Below are 6,131 nucleotides of genomic sequence, written 5' to 3'. Positions count from 1 at the left end.
GTTCTGTAATCAGCGGTAAATCTCCATCACGTGCGTGCTTTCACATTGAGCAGCATTAACTACACAGAACCGTAGTTCACTGAAGGGCTGCGCAAAAAATCGCGCGAATATGAACGTGGTTTTGCTCAGCTCGTCAGTGAACAACGGCTCTGTGTAGTTAATGCTGCTCAATGTGAAAGCACGCACGTGATGGAGATTTACCGCTGATTACAGAACCGGCTGTACTGATAAGATGCGCGTTAAATATCGCATGCGATTTATCGTGCAGCCCTAATATATAAGGACTCACATGCTCCCTTGACAAGACAATTATAGTTAAGCTCTGGAAACCAAAGCACCATGTGCTCCACACTGCCCTCATGGGCCCAGTTCATATGCTGACAGCAGAATGATTTGTCAATGGTACAAATCTCCAATCAATGCATGGCAAGCACTTATAAACAAAAGGGCTGAGGGCAGGGCACAGATTCTGCCCAGCATTTCCATCTAAATGAGGGCTCAGGCATGATATTTACATGCAGGTCATTGTGCTCTGGGTAGAATAAACACCAGAGCTCTACTCCTCTATAGCCGGAATGCAAAACAAGTGGAATTTTCCAGTGGAAAATAATTTGAAAAAAAAAAAAAAGTTCACATATCACTCATGGAATCTACAATTATCCATGCAGTTGTTTTACGCGAGATAAAGCTTTTGCCCTGAACCTGCCTTAACAGATGGCCTTTACACTAGGGATGTGCAGGTCTAGTCGACTAGTCGGTACAGCTCCTACTAGTCAACACTGAAAACAATAGTCGATTATATGACAGAAAACAAAAACAAAAACATTATTTTATCATTCAAATTACCATCATTTTAACATTGTATTTAAAACATTTTAAATAACAAGTTAAAATAAAACATTTGAAAAATAATAAATTTTCAACAGTTTATCTGGGCGGAAACTAAATTTTTACCTCAGACCTCACATGTGATTTCTTCGTGTCAGTTGCGGCGAGTTCAAAATTGACCATTCGAAAGGCGAGCAAGGTGTGGGATTATTTTGAATTAGAAGGAAACAGAAAAGTTTTGTGTAAACTGTGTAATGTCAAATTGTCTTACAATAACTCTACTGGTGCGATGCGTAATCATATTCAATACAGTCATGTAGGCGTTAGCTTAGAGGCTGGCCAAAGCCAGCAAAAGTCAATCACGTCATTCACTACAAACCGCCTGCGCTGTGATCCCGACCATGTCATCTATTCCTCAACGAAGACCCACTTCGGTGGTGGTGCGGGATGTCCAGGTGCTTTCTGAAACTCTATCGGCTTGCTTTTCGTTAACTCTGCGTGCCTGCGACTTCAGTTCCTGCCAAGCGCGTTTTTTCAAGTGCAGGAATTTTACTGTTAATCGCCTCAGGTCCCGTCTTTCACCAGACCACGTTGATAATTTCACTGAACAAATAACTCATGGTCTGAGTAAGTAAAATGGGCATTGTTAAATTGTTTTGTTTTTAGACGATATAGCCTACACGACAAAACAGTAAAAAGCACATTTTGGCTTTTTAATTTATGCAATGGTGAAAAAAAAAATTGGCAAAATACATGGGGGAAAAAAACTCAAAAAACTGTGTTCGGTATTCGGCCTTCGGCTCAGTGTTTAATTTTGTTCGGCTTCGGCTCCGACCAAGAATTTTCATTTCAGTGCATCCCTATTTATATTGTATTTATTTACAGAGGTATATTATGGTTTATGTATATATATTCTGTTTATGTATATACTGTATTCTATATATAGTACCAGTCAAATGTTTGAACACACGAATGGGAAAGCGTCCAAACTTTTGACTGGTATTATACTATAATATACACAAAGAATATCGGCCGATATATCGATATGTGTTTATGATGATATACTGCATATTGGTCGACAAATATGAAAGAAGTCAGTTTCAGCCCGGAACAACCTTTTCTACAGTGGAAATACACGGAACGGTTCGAGAACGGACACAAACCGGGAACCCGTACCACGACCTCTGTTCTCTGTGCTCGCGCTTCATGTGCGCTGAACGCAAACTTCTTTCCGTTCCTGCACTTAAATCGCTTTTGATCACATTAAAATGTGAACGCAGGAATCGTTAAGCAGAATCGAAATGCACGCATCTTATCGAATACCCGGTTCTTGGAAATTTGGAACCGGTTCTAAAATAGAACCGGTTTTCGATACCCAACCCTATTCTTGATAAACCTTCCTATTGTTTTTGACTTGTGTTTTAATATGTTGGCTAACGTTATATGAAGATTAAGAATTCTGTCAGGCTATTGATTGATTTTCCATTGATCTGTATTTCCCCAGCTGATTTGAATAAATAAGCTATGCTTTGGCCGACGGTGAGTGTATACTCTTTTCTTTTCTTTTTAACGACCGCCTAAAATGAAATGATGATAGCGCGAGGCAAGTGTGCGGCAAGCGGAATTCATTGAGGGATTTGAAAGTGTGATTCATAGATTAAGTATTTCAAATAAAGGCTATTATTATATATGCTACACGCACGCACAAAGGTTTTTTTTTTCTTACCATCTTTTGGAGGTTTCTTGCTTTTAGACTAGTCGGATACAAAACTTTCGTTTAAACGACAGTCAAATCAGTCATCGCGCACATCCCTACTTTACACCCTCCAAAACCATTGTAAACACACGTGCTGACAACAGGACATCCACAGCCGTACATCACATTTAATTCAATGCAAATATCAACACCATAAACAATCCAACGGCATACAATAAACAGCATTGAATTTATCTCTGGCATACAAAGCTCCAAGACAAAAGTTTATCCTCCACAGGCTATAATTTAATTGCACATTACTACGACCACACCGCCTAACAGACTGCATCTGCATGACCATCTTTGACACGCTCGTCTCCAATTGGGCCACTCACTTCAAATGTGAAACAGAAGCTTCTCCATCTGAAGACAAACAGGGGGAAATGAAGCATAACATGCACACTACATTAGTGATTCTATCCCATCCATTATCTCCTGCTCATCTCCAAGATATCTTCTCCATGGACAGAGTCCATTAGTGCTCTATCCTGTAACTCTATATACAGCTTGAACTCTGGGCAGGGGCTGTTAAGGTAACCTGCAGCTATAACCATTCAATTGCTGCGGGCACCCTAGACAAACAATGAGGCATTTAGTATATTTGTGTTGTCATTTACATTTACGTAAGAGGATCTGAGTCTCTGTTCAGTGTCAAAATTCAAGAGCTGTCATTCTCAATCATCACATGCCACAAATGTCAGCATACTTTGACTTGTCTTAGACACTGCAAATCAGATGCATAAATGACACAAAACAAAAACATTAGCATGTTCTGTGCACTTTTGCGAGGCAAAATCAAAAGTCAAGCAAATCTCTAAATTTGGCTAATAACAATAACACTATTTAAATGAACAAAAGCATAGAAATAGAAGCAACTGCAACAAATTAATCCAAAACGTGCTAAGCTAGAAATGTGCAAATAGATTGTTGTTGTCATGGAGAAAGAACGCAGTGGGAAGACAGAATCCACCCACCTCCATGCACGTACACAAGCTCATAAACAACGTAAACAATCAGGCTTCTTGTCTGCTTCACTCAGACAGATGGTCGACCAGAATTATGATCCTGTAGCAATTATGCAGGAGACATATTGGTGGCACAAGGGGTTAAAGAGAACAGTGTGCACGCAAGTATATGAGGTGGAAGAGAGATGCAATGGGCCAGAGAGTGTGAAATGGACTATCCCTGCTCTATACTCCTGTTTCAGCCATTCTAAACAAGCTCAGGTTCCCTCACCATTACCCTGAAGCAGTGGACTCTAACTCTAAAAGACAGATGTCATTTCTGTGGAGGGCGACCAAGTTCGACTGGCCAAGCGTGTGCAGCTGCTGCCCCACAAAGACCGGTTTAAAAGAGTCACAATAAAATGAATCCAGCCATTGAATGAAATGACCCAAATGTCCCAACAACCACATGATTTATTAGGCAAACATTTAGTTGACAATGCAGCACTAAGTAGAGTTAGATGGATAAAAGTTTAAATTTTGTAACCAATATTTACAATTTTCCTCTTTTATATTAGGCCCACTAAGAAAGAATAACACCCAATAATGCCATTTAAAAATAACAAATGTCTTACAAGTCATTTGTTAACATTTGTTAAAGGCAGGTGTTAGAAATACCAATAAATAAATAATAATAAATAGGTAGACCCATTTAGAATGCAAAACAAACAAAATGCATAAATGTCAATTATTTACTAAGTAAATTTTCTCACATAATAACGACAATAACAACAACAACTAGCATACAATTTATTATAATTGTTATAATTACTACTATTACCTGTTGGTGAAAAAAGATATTGGTTAATCTCTGCTTGAAAGGCTGCATGAACACTGCCTTGTGGACATCTTACTGAAGGCATTTTCATCAAACCAATAGCAAATAATCTATGGGCAAATAAGATGTCCCAGAGAGATGCAGGTTTATCTACAGATCTTTAAATAGCCTGAAAGTTTCCTTAAACCATCTATTTATTCTATGCAGGAAATTATCAAGTTTGTGGTAACAGTCCAGTATTTACAACAACCATACCTTTCTAAAGATAGTAGAATAAGGTTAGTTACAGAAGGGATTTGACCCTATCCTATCTACTGCTTCAACCAGCTGCAACTTAACCTTATTTACTGTAATCGATAGAGGAGGTGCTTAAATTGATCTTTAAGGATAAAGAACAACAACAAACAGTACAGCTCAATTCATTCGCAACAAGGATGCAACATCTCCATGGCAAATCGCAGCCACTTTGTAAACAAAACGGAGTGATGATCGAGCTGCCAAGTTCAAGGCTGCTGCGAGCGCCGAAGCTTAAAATAAATCCTGTGTGTAGTAGAGACACGGGCATTCATGACATTAAGCTTCTTTAGGCCTCAAAGCAATCAAATGCACAAGCACATCTGATGGTTTTACTGTAACATCTTGAGTCTGTCTTGTAGACTAGAGACTCCACACCAAGTGTCAGCTTTGTGCAGGTTTTCCTTAGGATTGATTTCTAAATCATCATCATCATTACAGGTTATATTGACCAAATCAGTGCTAAAAAGGTTGCTAGATCACATGCTGATCCGGCTAACCTTGTCTCTGTGTACATGTGTGTATAATATCAGGCTGCTTTTGCACTGCAATTTGCCTGTTGAGATTAATACAGCATCTATCTGTCAGTCAAGTCACCTCACTACGATTCGAAACAGTACAATATGATTCTATGTTAATTAACGAGGCCTCAAGCTTGGGAATAAAAAAAAAACACAAATAGCGTGTCTGCGTCCATGCAAACTACTATTAAAATTAGAAAGCACTGGAATGGTTCTATTCCATTTAACATCATTAAGTTACATAAAACAGTGTCTCGTTTAGCACAAGCATAGAGAGCTACGCAAAGCCGGGCTAATAATGACTACATGGATCAAATCTCAGTGTTTAAACTTTTTTTTAAAACACGTTGTGACTGGTTACGAATCACAGCAGGAATCGTAACGTGTTAGCAGAAAAACAGGTCACGTAAAATGTGTTTTGATGAGGAACACTACAAAAGTGTTGATAGCATGGTCGGCTAGCCGCTTTTAAGCTAACTTAGCTAGCTCGCAAAGCCTAGTAAAATCAACAACAGAGCCATTATCCTCGAAAGAGGGATTTAAACACCGCACTTACCTCTAGAAAAATATCCTTCTGCTGCAAAACGGAACAATTAAAAAAGAATCCACTTCACGTAGGTCCGCGATAGGTTATATGTCCGTTAATCGTTTGGATGTTTGTGTTTCCACATTCGCTAAAAGGAGACGCTGCTGTCGCCCGGCAGTCTCGGTGTCGCGCACTGACTGAAGCTGTTGAAATATATTTTTCACGGGAGCGCCGCTACAAGGCTACGTGAACGCGCTTTAGTCACATGAACGCGGGAAGGAGAACAACGTTGGGTCAACAACAGACTAGTGATGAGAAGACCGCCTCGTTTCCACGAATCGGTTCTTTTGAAGAGTTCATCTCAAAGAGCCGGTTCAGAAAACTTTTTTTTTTTTTTTTTATTGCATTGCAATTGAAAGAATAA

General features: G+C 39.3%; 1 protein-coding gene across 1 annotated transcript in view; it reads right to left on the bottom strand.

Annotated features, from left to right (window-relative positions):
* Positions 1-5,931, bottom strand: part of LOC107672262 (E3 ubiquitin-protein ligase Siah1) — a 31,800-nt gene extending 25,869 nt beyond the window's left edge. Inside the window, exon 1 of the mRNA XM_016465382.1 lies at positions 5,738-5,931. The gene's annotated coding sequence lies outside the window, so the exon portion shown is untranslated. The remainder of the gene's footprint in view (positions 1-5,737) is intronic.
* Between the last annotated feature and the right edge of the window lie 200 nt (positions 5,932-6,131).

This window comes from Sinocyclocheilus anshuiensis, unplaced genomic scaffold, assembly GCF_001515605.1.
Source record: "Sinocyclocheilus anshuiensis isolate Anshui unplaced genomic scaffold, SAMN03320099.WGS_v1.1 scaffold997, whole genome shotgun sequence".
NCBI classification, from domain to species: Eukaryota; Metazoa; Chordata; class Actinopteri; order Cypriniformes; family Cyprinidae; genus Sinocyclocheilus; species Sinocyclocheilus anshuiensis.
This window is presented reverse-complemented; position numbering and strand designations above follow the sequence as displayed.